This window comes from Dermacentor silvarum, chromosome 2 (genome assembly GCF_013339745.2).
Source record: "Dermacentor silvarum isolate Dsil-2018 chromosome 2, BIME_Dsil_1.4, whole genome shotgun sequence".
Taxonomy (NCBI): domain Eukaryota; kingdom Metazoa; phylum Arthropoda; class Arachnida; order Ixodida; family Ixodidae; genus Dermacentor; species Dermacentor silvarum.
Genome location: NC_051155.1, coordinates 140,164,651 through 140,181,215, shown reverse-complemented (window position 1 = coordinate 140,181,215; position 16,565 = coordinate 140,164,651).

The following is a 16,565-nucleotide window of genomic DNA, read 5'->3' as shown; positions in this document are numbered from 1 at the left end:
TTATATTTGGTGAAAATAAGAGGCGCGTTATAGTTAAAGCTTGGGCTAAGTTCAAAATGAGGGGACAACTTACGAAATTTGCACTAAATTAAGCATGCAAACGATCCAGAGTTTTATCAATGCATTTTACTAACAAAGCAGAATTTATCTTGCTCCTTTGGCAGAATTGCTAACGAAACTAAGATCAAATCTAGCAACCATAAGGGGGGGGGGGGGGGAGGCTACGGATAATGTTCTGATGAACTAAAATGTATGCTGATGAATTACTGGCTTTTAAAATTCCTAACAATAAGCGCTCGAAAGCGTTACATGCGGACAAGGTTTCAAATGGGACCATCATCGTAATGTAATTACAGGAAACTGAAACTGTTATTTCAACTGCTCTAAAGAAACAGCTTCGCTGGCAATTGATTTGTAATTCTGCAAGGTTGCAAACATCTACTGATGTTTTCTTGTTTTTTTTTTTTGGGGGGGGGGATATCTTAATACTTTTATGTTGGCTGTACTTGAATGCGTATAATCTCGACAATACTGTCTTAACTATAGCGAAAAATAGACTTCTATGTAGACTTGTATGTAGAATGTAGACTTGTACACCAAGTAGTATTATTTGTTGAATTAATAAAATTGTAGCAAATGTCTATTTTTACATGCACTGTACTGCTGCTACTGTGAGAGGTCAGGGACTTCTGTCACGAAGTCATTGCCTTTTGTCACTGCGTCACCTTGATTTTATACATTCTCAGCGAATACATTCAAATAATCTTTTACCCCACAATGGTTCACCATGTTTGATCCATGGCAAGCCGCAAACGATCCGACTCTCTCACCCTCTCTCTCTCGAATAATTTGCGGTTGCCCCCCCCCCCCCCCCTCTCGAGAAATAGTTGGTGCGCCACTGCTTATTTATGAATAATTTACAGGCATTCAGGAAGACATTGAGTAAAAGAGATAGTACGGTTACATTAACGTAAAACAAGTGTTATGCAACGAGGCTAAAAAAAGCATCAACGTAAGAAAAGCTTTATTCGCACAACGTAATAGCGTGCAACATCAGTGCAGTCATACAAAGAGTACAGGGAAACATAAACTTAAAACAGGAAAAGGTACGCATGGTAGGAAACTAATAAATATTACTCGAAGATCACAGCACTACAGAGTAGGCTTGCAAACGAAGCAGTTGTCATATTAATTGCTGAATCACTGCACTCGTAAGGGCAAAAAAAAAAAAAAAAAACAAGGAATAAAAAAAGAAAAGAAAAAGAAAACGGAACAACGTCACTCAAGGCAGCCAGAATTAACTTCCGATAAGGTGCAAGTTCAGAGACAAGGGTGTGTGAACTCACACATGATTTGTTTAGAAAAACAAATGACTAAACTTAAGTACAAGATAGAGATAATTTATTAGTGGAAAGGCAGAGGGGTCGGCCTGAGCTAGTATGCTCTTGCCTACTACTACAAAATCAATGGATATGAATATGGAAAAGTACCGAAAAAAATTAAAGCCATTAGGGAACAATATGGTTGGGACGGCAAAATGTTCGAGGCAGCGCTGAAACATTGTCTAGGATATATCCTGTGAAAATCTTTCACAACCCGTGAAAAGAGAGGCAACGTGCTCGTTGAGATCTCGCGCGGTCTGCCTTCTACGGCCGCCTCCGCGTGCGCCGGAGCCCTCGGCTAACAGCGCCATCCAGGGGTGGCCGATTACACTTCTTTTGCTGGGAAGCGCCGGTTGCGAGCAAAAGCGCTGGACCCATTAGCGTCTGGGCCCACTAGAGCCGGACCCACTAGCGTCTCTCTTCGCTACAATTACCCCGGGAGTGATAAGGGAGCCGTGCGGCGACCTAACAGCTCGTAAGGATGACAGGATCGTAGTATGGCTTGAGGCGGTCGACGTCAACAATGTCTCGTCCACGACGGCGCTGGTCCGAAGACGGTTCAACTGGTTCGATGACAAAATTCACGGGAGATGCCCGTTCGACGACGCGGTAAGGGCCTTCATACTTCGGGAGTAGTTTCGATGAGAGGCCAGGGGCGGTGAACGGGACAGAGAGCCGCACAAGCGTGCCAGGAAGCAAGGTGACCGCGGAAGTGGAGTCGCCGCGAGTGCTCTTCTGGCGCTCTTGGTCGTTGGAAGTAAAGGCACGTGCGAGGTCGATCACGGCATTCTTCAGCATGCCTTGCTGTGGCAGAAATAGGTGAGCCCTCGGATGCATCGGGCTGGTAAGGTAAAATTGTGTCGATGGTGTGCGACGGGTGCCGACCGTATAGTAAGAAAAAGGGCGAAATGCCAGTGGTGCTCTGAGTAGCGGTGTTGTACGCGTAGGTGACGAAGGACAGAATAGCGTCACAGTTCGTGTGGTTGGAGGCGACATACATTGAAAGCATGTCGCCGAGCGTGCGGTTGAAGCGTTCTGTGAGGCCATTGGTTTGGGGGTGATACGCCGTAGTTGTGCGATGAATAACGTGGTAGTCTTTAAGAATGGCTTCAACCACTTCCGACAGGAAGACACGTCCGCGATCACTGAGCAATTCCTGGCGTGGACCATGCCGCAGGATGAATCGGCGAAGCAGGAATGAGGCAACATCGCGCGCTGTAGCTGCTGGGAGAGCGGCGGTTTCGGCGTATCGTGTGAGGTGATCTACTGCCACAATGGCCCAGCGGCTACCAGCCGACGTCAAGGGAAGTGGCCCATACAAATCAATTCCAACGCGCCCGAACGGCCGGGTTGGAACGGCCTGTGTCTGGGCCCACTAGAATGGTAGAGGCTGCACATGGTAGAGGCTGCAGACCAGCCGGCGAGAGCTGGGGTGAAGATTTCCGGCGCTGGCAGTCGGGGCAGGAGCGAACGAACTGTTGAACGTACTTGTGCATTCCTCGCCAGTAGTAGTGCTGTCGAAGGCGCTGGTAGGTTTTGAAAACTCCCGAGTGTGCGCACTGTGGATCGGCGTGAAAGGATGCGCAGATTTCAGAGCGCAGACTGCGAGGAACTACTAACAACCACTGGCGGCCGTCTGCGGTATAACTGCGTCGGTGAAGGAGGTTGTCGCGAACCGCGAAATGGCGAGCCTGACGACGCAACGTACGAGTGGTTGACCGTGGTGATGGGTCAGCAAGTAAGTCTATAATCGAGGCAATCCACGGGTCCTTGCGCTGCTCGGAAGCGATAGTCTCAAGGTTGATTGAAGAAACAGCGAGCTGGGATAGTGAGCAGCAGGTATTGTCGTCAGGCAAGGGAGAGCGTGATAGGGCGTCGGCGTCAGAATGTTGGCGTCCGTTGCGGTACAGCACGCGGATATCGTAGTCCTGCAGGCGAAGTGCCCAGCGGGCAAGATGACCTGAAGGATCTTTTAACGATGACAGCCAACATAGTGCATGGTGGTCCGTGACGACATCAAATGGGCAGCCATACAAATAAGGCCGGAACTTAGTAAGAGCCGGCCCAGATGATCGCCAGACATTCTTTTTCCGTCACAGTGTAATTGGTGTCGGCTTTCGTAAGGGTGCATTGGCATAGGCGACGACATATTCAGGAAAGCCCGGTTTGTCCTGCGCAAGGACAGCACCGAGGCCAACACCGCTGGCATCTGTGTGTACCTCTGTAGGGGCCGTCGGGTCGTAGTGGCGCAAAATTGGGGGAGTCGTCAGCAAACTACGGAGATTTGCGAACGCTTCCTCGCACTCTGACGACCACGAATGAAGGGGACCGTTGCTTCCAAGGAGCTTCGTCAGAGGTGATATGATGGCGGCGAAATTTCGAATGAAGCGTCGGAAGTAGGAACACAAACCTACGAAACTTCGCAGTTCTTTGATGGACGTAGGTTTAAGGCATTCGGCGACGGCACGAAGCTTGGCTGGATCGGGGAAAATTCCTTCATTGGAAACGACGTAACCCAGTATCGTCAACTGCCGCGCTGCAAAGCGGCACTTTAAATTTAGTTGTACGCCGGCGTTTCTCAAACACGTCAAAACACGCCGGAGGCATTGAAGGTACGTGGAGAAGTCCGGAGCAAAAACAACGACGTCATCAAGGTAGCACAAATACGTGTGCCATTTCAAGCCGCGCAGAGCGGTATCCATCATGTGCTCAAAAGTTGCTGGCGCATTACAAAGTCCAAACGGCATGACGTTAAATTCGTATAAGCTGTCGGGCGGGACAAAGGCTGTCTTCGGTCGATCGTCATCTGCCGATCGTCATCTGCCAATACCCTGAGCGTAGATCGAGAGATGAAAAAAATTCTGCTCCTTGTAGGCTGTCAATAGCGTCGTCGATTCGCGGAAGCGAGTAAACGTCCCTACGAGTGATCGTGTTGAGGCGCCGATAATCCACACAGAACCATTTTTCTTCGTAACAAGAATGACTGAAGATGCCTATGGATTGTGGGAAGGTCGGATCACTTCGCGGCGGATCACTTCGTCCTTCTGGAAGGACTTTCCAGAATGGTATCATTCTGGAAAGTCCTTCCATGTGGATACGCCTGACAAGCTCACCGGCTACAATTCGTAAATTGCAATATGTGTCGTAACGTAATTAACTAAGAAGTTAATTAGTGAATTTTTGTTAATTTGTTGAATATGTGTGTTCGATTTCTCGTGCTACCAATGTCCGCCTCATCGAATAACCCAGCTCAGTGATAATAATAGAGATGTTTAGCTTGTCCGGTAATCGGGTAAACGCGAGCGGATCGGGCGTTGGGGCGTTTTGCCGGAACCGTAAACGTGAGCGGCCTGTATGGTGCTACCACCTGGTGGCGCATAAATCAAACAGACAAAAAACAGCTAATATTGCAGTAACCAAGTGTATTCTACTTCGCTGCTGGTGTAAATGTTCGACAGTGGCGTAATCGTGTTGCCGCCGAAAATTTACACCAAAGCGTGGCCAAACGATCGTGTGAGGGACGTCCACATGACGTGTATTCGACACATCCCTAGGATATCCATGTCCAGGCAGTGGATGCCAATAGAATATCCAAATTACGTCGTTATTTTCACGGGGGCTCTCCTACGTGCGAGCTGTTCGGTAGGACAGCAGCATCAGCAGCAGAATCCAACCTGCAGCCACGTTCAGGAAAGATTCTGCTGACATCTCTGACGTGTTGCTGACGTCCCTGCCTGTTACACGTTGATTAATTCCACGTATTCACGCCATGGCGTCGTGGACTCCCTCGAAGGCCCAAGTATTCGATGTTGTTGTCCCTGCGGGGAATGGTCCCTAGACCGTCGTTGATGCGATGGCCTCAATAGTTTACCTCTCTGAGGTCTACTACGTTCAGCACACGGGAGGCCTCAACTCCCAAGTTACCGTCAAGGGCATAGCTTCCATGACTAAAGGGGTCGATACTGGCTGCCTTGTCATCAGTGGTGAGCGTGGTTCCCGTCGGCCCGCAAGTGACCAACGCAGCCTGCCTTTTCTTGCCGCCCTTCGCTCCGAATGAAGTCCTCGTCCGGGCCCTGTCGCCATACGACAAGGTTCTGTCGGTCAACGCTGGTCTTACGAGCCGACGACGTGGCGTTCTCGCAGGTACCCGCCTCGTTCGGATGGATATCCCCTGTCCCCAATAACCTGCGAGTTTCAGGTCACCGAATGAAATTTGACTACCGCGGTTTACAACGTGTGTGTCGTTGGTGCGGCTCCAGCGACCACTACCGTGCACGGTGCACCGTACCGCCCTTGTTGGCGTTGCGGGGATGGTCACCCTACGGTTTTGTGACCTGTGCGGCATTCATTCTCAGACGCTGCTGCTGGCGCCTTTCCGCAGCTGGCGGTCGCAGTCGCCGAAGATATTGTCACTTTGCATCAGCCGGCGTCATCAAATGACAACGAAGAGGCAAGCAGCTAGGGCAATCACAACACTCCATGTTCGCCGGCCTCCTCGACCAAAAAAAGAAGCACCTGCTATTGTCGACGTTGCCTCGTCCTCCACGAATCACAACGCGCCATGTTCGCCGGTCTCCCAGTAGAGCAGCAAAGACACGCATGCTGTACATGGCCAGTGGAGCTTCCACTTCGGCTGCCGCCATCAGCGTTGCTGATCGCATCGCGAAAACACCTGACCCTATTACTTCTACGCTGGATACACCGACGAAATCTGCTGTGACTTCATCCGCCTCTGTTGCGTCGCTTCCAACGACGTGTCCAATTTGTGGCGGCTAGGTGGAGCCCCGCTAGTTCTGCCGCGGTGGCGCTCGCGGCGGATCCACTTCGCGGCGAGCTCCACCACGGCAGAACTAGCGGGACTTCACCTAGCAGCCGATGTCCTGACTGAGGACCCTCCTGAGCAACCGGTGGCAGTGCTCTGCGACTCGAAGCCAGTGCTCCAGAGCCTCATCAACCACCGCCGAGCAGGGCTTACGGGGGCCTTGCTCAGCTCGAAATTCTCAGCATTGGCTGCCGCGGGGGTCACCATCTCGTTTCACCGACTGCCTTCCCGGTAATGAAGAAGCCGACACCCTCGCCAAAACCGCCCACCATCCTGAAGTGCCGCTCACACGAGCAGTCTCTTCCTCTGATTTTTCGAGGCAGCGCCTGAAAAGAACTGCTCGCAACCGTCCACCGGGATGCCAGAGTGGCAAACGGCAAGGGTCCCAGGCCACATCCAGAGGGTGGCCTAACCAGGAGGGAACGCGCAACGTTGCTTCGACTGCGCACGGGCTGTGTCTGGACGGCGGCGCGGCTGCACGCCAAGGGACGCTTCACCTCACCGGCCTATTAACATTGCGGCGACCCCGAGACTCTCGAACACCTTCTCTGTGCTTGGCCAGTGCTGGCACAGGACCGCTCAAGGGTCATCACTGCCTACAGACAACAGGGTCTACCTGCTGCGACAAGCAGCGACCTCCTGTTGCCGTCGCCTCCCCACCTCCGAGCTCTCCATCGCCTCTTGGAGTTTGTGGAGTTGAACGGGATCCCCACCCATCGATAAGCGCTCGCCCCCAGCAGGCCATCGCCTTCATCACCGGCCTCCTCCATGATCGGACGAGACTCCTGCTGCTTCTCCTTCCCTTCCCTTCCTCTCATCTTTATCTCCCACTTCCCCTTCCCCTGACGCTGCGCCGTGCTCCCTACTGGGCAGCAGAAATAAGCGTCATTTTCCTCAATAAACCACTACTACTACTCTTCAGCAAAAAGCCGCTGAGTGTCTGAATGAGCCCTCGGCTAGCTAAGTTGTAGGCGGCGATGACATTGATTCCGCAGCTCAACCCCTAACGACATTATCTTCATCAGAAAACTGCTTCCGCCTGGGAATTGACAGTAACCTTAGACTCTCGCCAAGCGATGGATTCGACCTATAGAAATGGCGGTCCCACGAGAAGTAAAGCATGCTCACACGTCGGCTTTAGCTCGGACGGCACCCCTGATCTCAGCACCGATTTACAGCGACCGAGGAAACCTAGGACTTTTTTTGGAGGGTCGAAGTGGGCCTTGTCACGCGTGTAGTGCATATACCCTGGAATTGTTCCTGGAGCGCCGACTTGAGCAACACGACCACGTCAGTTTGGTGAGACATTTATAAGTTTATATGGCTGGCACACTGAATATATTTAATTAAACTCACAGGGGTTCCGCAGTCCTATAAATCAAACGAAAATTATCACTATGACCCGCGCTAAAACATATTTTTTACCATTGGATATGCTCTTGCTTTCAAACGCACGTTTGACCTATAGATAGTTTTCTTTTTTTCTATTTCGCGACATCACGCTCTAATGGGGTCAGTATCATTATATTTAATCGAACTCTCTTGCGAGATCATCATGCATTTTATGATGGGACAGGGTGGATATTGGCTTTTTACTGTGTGTTATCTTTATTAAAGTTACGTATTTTGCTCATCTACGGACCAGCGAAAGCCATTAAGTCTAATGTTTTTTTTTCGGGGCCTCGACGTGTATTTCCTTGACGGTCGTCACGTTGTGCTTGTTGGTATTTTAATCGTGTTTTAGACAGGCGAGCTGATGTGGATGGCCCGGGCTGGGGTCATCCTGACTGGAACGCAAGGGATTTGCGCCGTCTAGAACAGCATTTTTCGTTGTCTGATGCTGCACGCATATCGACTCCTATACATGGATATTCGTTTGTCTGGACGTGGCGACGCGACGCGTCGTCTAGCAAGTCGGATAGCGCCAATGTTCCAAGCACTTTAGCTCCGTATGTCTCACATTCTGATGTGATAACTTTACCTTCATTTACTGTTTATATTTCCAATAATAGACCAGTTATGCTTGAAGGTTGCTTTCCTCCTTCCTCATAAGTAAAATCTTGGCGCCTCGACATCCGCGTCCTACATGACGCGCGCTCGCGCTCTATTTTGTCAAGAGTCGTGCGCGCATCTCTTTCTGGATCTGACGCAGAGTCGTAGGACGCGCTCAAGGTGCAGTGGTGCCTATACATTGTCCAGTTGGACGACGTGCCCTCAGACGACGTATCTCAGAAGAACTAACGGATACAACCAAGAAGCTCCGTATTGCCCTTCGGGTCAGTCGGCTGACTCTGGTGATTCGGGCATGCATGGTAGCGTGAGCTACGGAGCCGTTTCCAACGCCTCATCGCTGCGTCGTCTTTGTCAGCTGCTGATTGGCGATGCAGGCGTACTCCGCGTGCGCACCCTGAAGTTATGCGCTTTGCAGGAAAGACAGCCGAATCTTAGACGACCGAATCCATTGGGTTTTGCGGGCACAAGAGAACTTCCTGTGATGTCGCCACAGGCGCGTGATTCTTCACTCTTTGCAACGCATTTTGAAAACATGGTGCGTAAGACTACGCAAATGGATCATGATGTACTTAAAGGTATCATACAATGCTTAGAGGGCTGCCTCAGATTTCACCTGAGGTGGCAAACCGTCGTTGCGCACGGCTGTCAGCGGAGAAGGTGGAGGTGATATATTACCTTTCATAAAGCGTGGCTCGGCCCCAGGGCCGGGCGGGTTGCTCGTTGAGTTTTATTTAACCTTCTGGGAAGATAATGGGGGGAGGGGGGGATGCTCTTATCACGTCTGTTATTTGCCGCTGATTTGAGGACGTTTTCGTGACGACCGCATTGGGCTAATATCCAAGCACGATCCATTATCAGTTCGTGCCGAGGAATGGAGGTCAATCACGCTTCTCAAATTTGACCAAAACACCGTTACAGCTGTTGTCACTCGACGCTTGGGAAGCCTGCTGATTTCCTTGAAATCCACCGTCAGGCATGCTCGGTCCCCGGCAGAGAGATACATAGTCTTTCGTCCGCTACGTGCGACATTATGACGTACACGCTGACCAGATCAGCACGTGTCCTTTTGGTTTCACTAGATGAAGAAAAGACATTCGATCGTATTGAACATAGCTGCATATTTAGCGTATGGACATCGTTTGGCTTTTCGTAAAATTTTGTTGAGCTTGTTAGGAATGCCTATTCAAATATGCGAAGTACATTGTTTCTTGATGGACGCGCAAGTGCACCATTTCCAGTAACTTGTGGTGCTCGTCGAAGGTATCCCCAGTACTCTTCGTGCTCAGCCTTGAGCTATTTCGGCGCTCAGCACTGGGAGACCATTACGTGCGTGGCCTCCCACTACCTGGTAGCGGTGTTGGGAGGCCGACAGCCTTCGCCGATGACATCAAATTGTATCTCGGGAACGAAGACAGCCTTCGAATTTTCACAGACTACGGAACTGTCTCAGGTGCTGCGCTCAATTTTTCGAAATGTCGTTATCCCATGTTTCTCTAAACGTCTCCGTTGGCTGCGCCGTCAGTTACGTCGTTCTCTTCGTCGCACCCAAGCGCGCGTGCCATTGGCAGCGCCGTTAGTGACGTCGTTCTCTGGGTCGTACCTGCTCTGCCCGCAACGCCGGCTCCTCGGCTCGCCGTTGTCGCATGCGTTCGATATCTCGAGTTAGCTCGGCGTCGTGGTTAGCAGCGTCCGCCCGCCATTGGCGCTTGCCTTGCACTTCGCGATTTCAACGTGGACGTTTCGTCGCAGCCGAAGCCAAAGTGCCGCTCAATAAACTCCCGCCGACAGCGGGCGTTGGCCCCGGCGAACGCGTTCCCGCCATTGCCACGTTGACGCTGCTCTGCCCGCAACGCCGCCACCTCGGCTCGCCGTTGTCGCATGCTTTCGATATCTCGAGTTAACTCGGCGTCGTGGTTGGCAGCATCCGCCCGCCATTGGCGCTTGCGTTCCAATAGAAACACCAACATGTAACCAATAACTGAAAAACGATTCAATACAGCGTTGGGATTAACCCACGTACTGCTAAACACCGGGGCTGCACGTTTCAGCTTCGCTGGTTAACCATCTGTACAGAGTGCTTGGGCGGTTTTTTTGTTTATTGTTTCCCCAAACACGCCTGAGTACATTTTTTCCGTTTTCATAGCAGGGATTCTATTTGTACTTTAGACCTTGGTTACACCTATGATGGCATATCAGACACTGTGTGGCTTTCAATACTTGATGATGTACGACAAAATATTCAGAAAGCTCAAGAATTTACCCCTACTAGAAAGAAGGTATTTAGCACAGTCTGTATTTTGCGGTCGTATGTGGTACGCCTGTCACGTTGTACAGCCACCATTGCAGTCACTTGGTTCCCTCTTCTGGTCGCGCAGTACAGAGCTGGTTTGTCGCGCTGCGTTTGGGCAACCACGCTCTCGCAGTGGGTTCGCGTTTTCATCCGCGTCTGTTCGCTGCCGGCTGCTTGCTCTACGATTTCTACTGCGCCTGTTACTCGGTGATCAGTGTCCCACGCGTGAACTGACAGGCCAGTTCACGCGTGGGCTTAAAGATTCGCTATCTGTTACCGAGCACACACCTAAATTGCGGGCCGCAAGTATTTAACGCGCCTGCATTTTACTCTACGGCAGCGGCATTTCATTGCCACGCACAACAGGTCTGTCCTGCTGCAGACGTCTTCGAAAATCGCGTTGCGGATACAATGGCAGTCTTACTGTTTCCTCTGGTTCCCCAGCGCGCCGCACACGTACCAATAATGTGTCGTGGGGTGCGATAACGGCATCATTTCTGCCTGGCCATATACGCAAGTCAAGTTCTTGTAGCGCCTAGGGTTGCAAGTGCTCCCAACGCGAGACAGATTAAAGCGGTGCGGCATAGTTCCATATTCACTATGTCCCCACTCGGCCCTTTCAAGAATACAACAAGCAAGTGCTGCAGCAATGCGTAGTTGCTAGGGTATATTGGAGGGCCTTGCATCCTGGTTTCCGTGGCCTTGGAGTTGACCGCTTTATCACATCTGGTCGTTGCTCACATGACCGCTTCGCGCTACTTTTAAATGCTGTGCAGGCCTTGTGTCGGTGGCGTAACCGGTGCGAGGCAGTTGTCGCGGGACATGGTCGCCACGCTCGGTTTCTACTTCTGGAGAAGCTCTACTCTGAGCTACTGTCGTTTCTGTCAGAGGAGTCGTTCTTCTTCAGGCAAGAGGAGTCACGCGCTTCCCGTAGGTGGCTAATGGACGCGTATATGGCTTGATTTTCTACCACCCGGGTTCTTGTAGCCAGTCCATCAAAAGTATTCATTGAATGTACTATCGACCAAAAAAAGTTTACGGACCAAGGGATCGGACAAAAAAGCTGAATATCTCCGCAGCCTCAAAACGCAGCCTATATTCCCATTTCCAGCCTCTACTGGTTTATGCGCACAACATTGTGATGCATGGTTTCACTGGCTACTTTTAAAGGCTGCTCGGATATTTATTATTTTCTGAGATCCCGTGGTCCGTAAACTTTTTTGGTCGATAACACATAGTATGTAGGTGCCCCTGATTTCGTTGTGTGCGTGCTTTCGTATGCATGAGAATTTTCGTATATACACATCTCATAGCATCACTACATAATTATGCAAAGAGCATCTGTCACATCATCATTGTATGTACATAACCTTCATGTGCTTGTGTACTTTCAGCGTCATTGTATATAATGCGACAACTAGTTTATCTTTAACAGTGTGTTTCTGTTGGTCTAAGTGGTAATATATGTTAGTGAGGCCATGTGGACTCAGACATTCTCTGAAAACGTGCTGCGTATGCAATACTCAGTACTTTATATACTATGTTAGCGTCTTGGAGTTATTGTGGCGTCGTTGTGACTCAAAATGTTCGTTAACAAAGATATCGCTTACAAAGATATCAATCCAAGGTTGGTCTTGCCGTATTTTTTTACAGCCAAGCTGTTGGCCTCTAGTTGGTCGGGATTTCACAGAGAAGTTTCTTATGGCTAGGTTCACGTTTTCTCATTAAACGTGAATTTATATTTTTAATTCTTCATTCAATTAAAGTCACCAAAAGTGGCGTTTGGCGCCCCATGCGGCAAAAACATGAAGGTGAATAAGAGTTCTATCACGTGACCTTCAAACATTCAATTAGTGTACGCGGTTCCTGGTCTTATTATTAGTATTGAAATTCATTACACTTTCTTTTTCTGTTATAAGTTTTTTCTAACTTACAATGTGCAGATAGGCCTTCGTTTGTAATGAGTAGAAAAGTGGCGCTGCCTTCGCCTTCGTTTTCGATGACTTGACTTGGCTCGTCTATCGACAGAATAGCGACAACGGGGGCCAGCCAGCCAAGGCGTGGGCGTGTACATGGGGGAAAACGCGGTACAAATATAAGAAAGGTTTGTACGACAACACAAACTTATTGTACCAGCTTCTTATATTCAAAAGTGGTTGAAAAGGTCAAAATATAGGTGCTTAACCACAGTTGCACTCACTCCTGTGAAAGCAGTACAATGGGCGGCTTTCGCAATTTGCGAGGCCGGCTATCGGCATCACTCCCACTTCTCAGTGTTGCTGAAGGAGGAACTCTTACTTTTTTAGAGGCTGCTCAGATCGAAAAATTCTGCCTACGGAATAACCACGTGCTTTTTGAAGTAACCGATACAGGTGTAAACACTACCGAGGGTGAGCTTTTCGTTGCGCCATAAAAAACTAGGTCCTTAAATATCGGTTGTCAGTCCCTTTAAGGCGAAGTTAATAAATGTGCCACCAACAAAGGTCGCTGGTTCGAGTGCCTTAATTAACTCTACTTTATTTAATACAGCTAATTAAGACACTCGAACCAACGACGTTTGGTGGGAGTCGAACCCATGACCGCTGGTGTTAATAAGGGGAAGTTAATTAAGGCACTCCAACCCTCGACTTTTGGTGGGAGTAGAACCCTCGACCTTTAATGCGAGTTGAACCCACCACCTTTGGTGTTCATTAGGACCAAGCTAATTAAGGCACTCGAACCCAGTACCTTTGATGGGAGAAAGTTGGGAATAGGAAGTAACAACGCATTCGAATGAGAATGTTAAGTCATTTAATTAATGTCTCGTGAGTGCGCAGGCTTTCGCCTTCATCCTTTTTAGCGTAGGCTAAAGTGACTGTCAACTTTTTTTAGTCCGGTTAGCATTATTTCCCTACTTGATGCACTTGATTTATCTATCTAGCTTCTCATTACGCCGACCAAGTGACCCAAGTCGTCTACTAGCTTGGGCCACTAGGTATGTGCCCGTGGTCGATGTCTTATCGTGGTCGTTCCATCTTCGTCATCCGACTCACGCCATCTCCGTCACAAAGTTGTCGTCATCCATTGTCGTCATGCCGACGTCGTCACGCCGTCGTCTTTATATCATCAATATAATTAAAGAATCATCATCCCGCTGTCGTCATACTGCCTTCGTCGTTTCATCGACGTCACATCTCCTTCGTCACTCCATCGTAATCATGTCGTCATCGTCACTGCGTCATCGTCATTCAGTCGTCGTGCTGCAGTCATTGGGATGACCGATCCTGACGAGCGAATGTCATGGCAAAGTAGGCCGATTCCTGCAGTAGCGCACCCAGGATCGCTGCCAGCGGGGGGTTGACAGTTTGCTAATGCCATCTAAACAGCACTAATTTCAATTTCTTCACGGGAAATTGTCAAAAAATGCGCTTTTTGCGAGTGTGCAGACAATTGCGCGTCTTACATCTTAGTTGCAGTACTCAAATGCGCTAGGAAAGAAAAGGGGTTAAACAAAAGGGGGGGGGGGGGTTAAGGCGGCCTCAAGGGGGGGGGGGGGTTACAAACCCCGAACCCCCCCCCCCCCCCCCCCTGAGGTGCGCCGCTGGATACCTGAGACAGCGTACGTCGCGCATATAGCCGAAGCAGTGGAAATCTCGGAATGGCCACACCAGATTCTAAATGAAGGTGTCTTTAGCAATACGGCGTCTCGCTACATTGTTTAATGCTAATCGCTTTATCGTCGACAGTCATCGGGAGATGAATACTGCTGAAGTTATATTTCTATCTTCCGTTCTATTATTCGATATTCACCGATTATTTCACCGCCAATCTTATTTTATGGGCACGTGCCACAACAGAACATCATCGTCATCAAGCGTGAGGGAAACAAAAATCGCTGGCTCTCCCGTAATCGAGAGTAGATGTAAGCATGAAATGGCTACCGGTAAAACAGATTGCTTGGAGATGATACTCGCCACAATCTTAAAATGCGTGTAGTGCATGTTCGCAACAGCACACCCCACCCCACCCCACCTCACCACACCACACCGCAGCACGCCATACTGGTCCATATGGACGCTGCCCTGCTAGAAGAAAACCGGCTGAAGGCGGCACGACAGGCAGCGAAAGACGCCAGGGAGACAGAGCGCACGGCCCAGCTAGAAGAAGAAAAGCGCCTGGAAGTATGAAATAAACTTTATTGAAGACGAGGGGAGGCGGAGGTGGGAGCCGAGACCAGGCGGAGTGAGCTACGGTGGCGTCCAGCTGGCAGACAAGCGCCTGAAGGAGGTGCCACGCAGCGTGGCGCCATCTCTGGAAGTGACGAAAAGCCCGCGCCGCGAAACTCACGGACCGCTGGCGTTCAAAAGAGCACAGAGACCCTTGTATCAGCGCCGAAAGATGACAGTCGAGTGTATGGTGCCCCGTATCTGCCTTTCGAACGTCGCTATTGGAAATGACTATTAAAACTTCAGCATATATACCAGAAACAAAAATCGCTGGCTCTCCCGTAATCGAGAGTAGATGTAAGCATGAAATGGCTACCGGCAAAACAGATTGCTTGGAGATGATACTCGCCACAATCTTAAAATGGGCGTAGTGCATGTTCGCAACAGCACACCCCACCCCACCCCACCTCACCCCACCCCACCTCACCACACCACACCGCAGCACGCCATACTGTGCACTGTTCCATATGGACGCTGCCCTGCTAGAAGAAAACCGGCTGAAGGCGGCTTGAGTGATATTGTGAACTACAACTAGGAAAAAATCGGAAGCAATATTTTTTTGAAACTTGTTTGGGCAGTAACTAGCGTATTTAATGCGTTCCTGTACAAAGGGTTGGGGGCCAGAGACCCCATTTTCTTAACTTATGAGTGATTGTCCGAATGATCTCGTTTTGTTCTCGCAACGATGCCCGGATGCCCGTTTGAGTGCCTGGACAACGGCTCTGGATTTTGTCTCAAGGTCACGTGAAGGTCGCCGACAACGGGAGCAGTTTTTACTTTTACATAGCATACTAGTCTATGTACTAATTTACTTATCAATAAAAATGAATTGAATTGAATTGAATTGAAAAGCATTTCACTCTTAATACCTGCACAGACGCCATGGTTCTCAAATACCGCAGAAACTGCAAAAAAGTATCAAACGCGAAAGCTGACAGCTCGGTGCTCATTTGCGTCTGGCTCACAGCTGCATATCGCCGCAGAGACGCGCTTTCGATACCCGATTGGTGAGTAAATATTTTAAAGCGAATCTTTCTGTGTCTCACTGATTCGTACATGAGCGCCGAAACCGAACTGCAGGAAAGCCAACTTACACAATGGAACTATCTGCGCATCTGTGCACACAATAGAACAACGGCTGCGCATCTGCGCACACAAAAAGTTGTCGCAGTTTCACCTGAAAGGTGAAGCATCAATTGCGATAGCAAATTTGTAGAGAGCTATACAGAGTAATGATGTTAGCTTTATCAGCTGTATAAACTTGGACATGCAGCAGCACCGGCAACGCGCAGAACTGTTGTCGACGCCGTCGGCGTTTTGCCCGCGTTCGCTCAAAATGCGTGCGGCGTTGGTGACTGTTGCCGGAGTCTCTGATATAAATAGGCACTTGGTGCCGCAGCTAAACGTCGCCTCCCTTCCCTCCCCCTTCCCTCCCTCCCCCACGGCCTCTCGCGCATCGGAAGAAGGCGCGTTTGCTCTACATATATGGTGATTGTAAAGGAGGAAAGAGACGCCTACTTTTGCAGCCCTTAAGGAAGCACGGCGCAGAACGCGCGTTTGTTCTCCGCCGTGCGTTCACTCCCCGTGAAAGAGCGCGTCCCTCGCGCCCTTTCACTCGCACATACAGCGTTCGGCGGCGCGCGGTCACGATTTCATCTACATTGACGTCATACGGAACCTCACGGCGACGGCGACGGCGACGCCGACGGCAGAAATCTGCTTTTGAGTGTCCATATAATTGCTATCGCAATAATAAAACAACGGCGCACGACATACGTATCGTAGAACACTACAGTTTACATTCGCAGTTGTACCGATAACAACAATGGGAACTGCAACGACACGCTACCCAG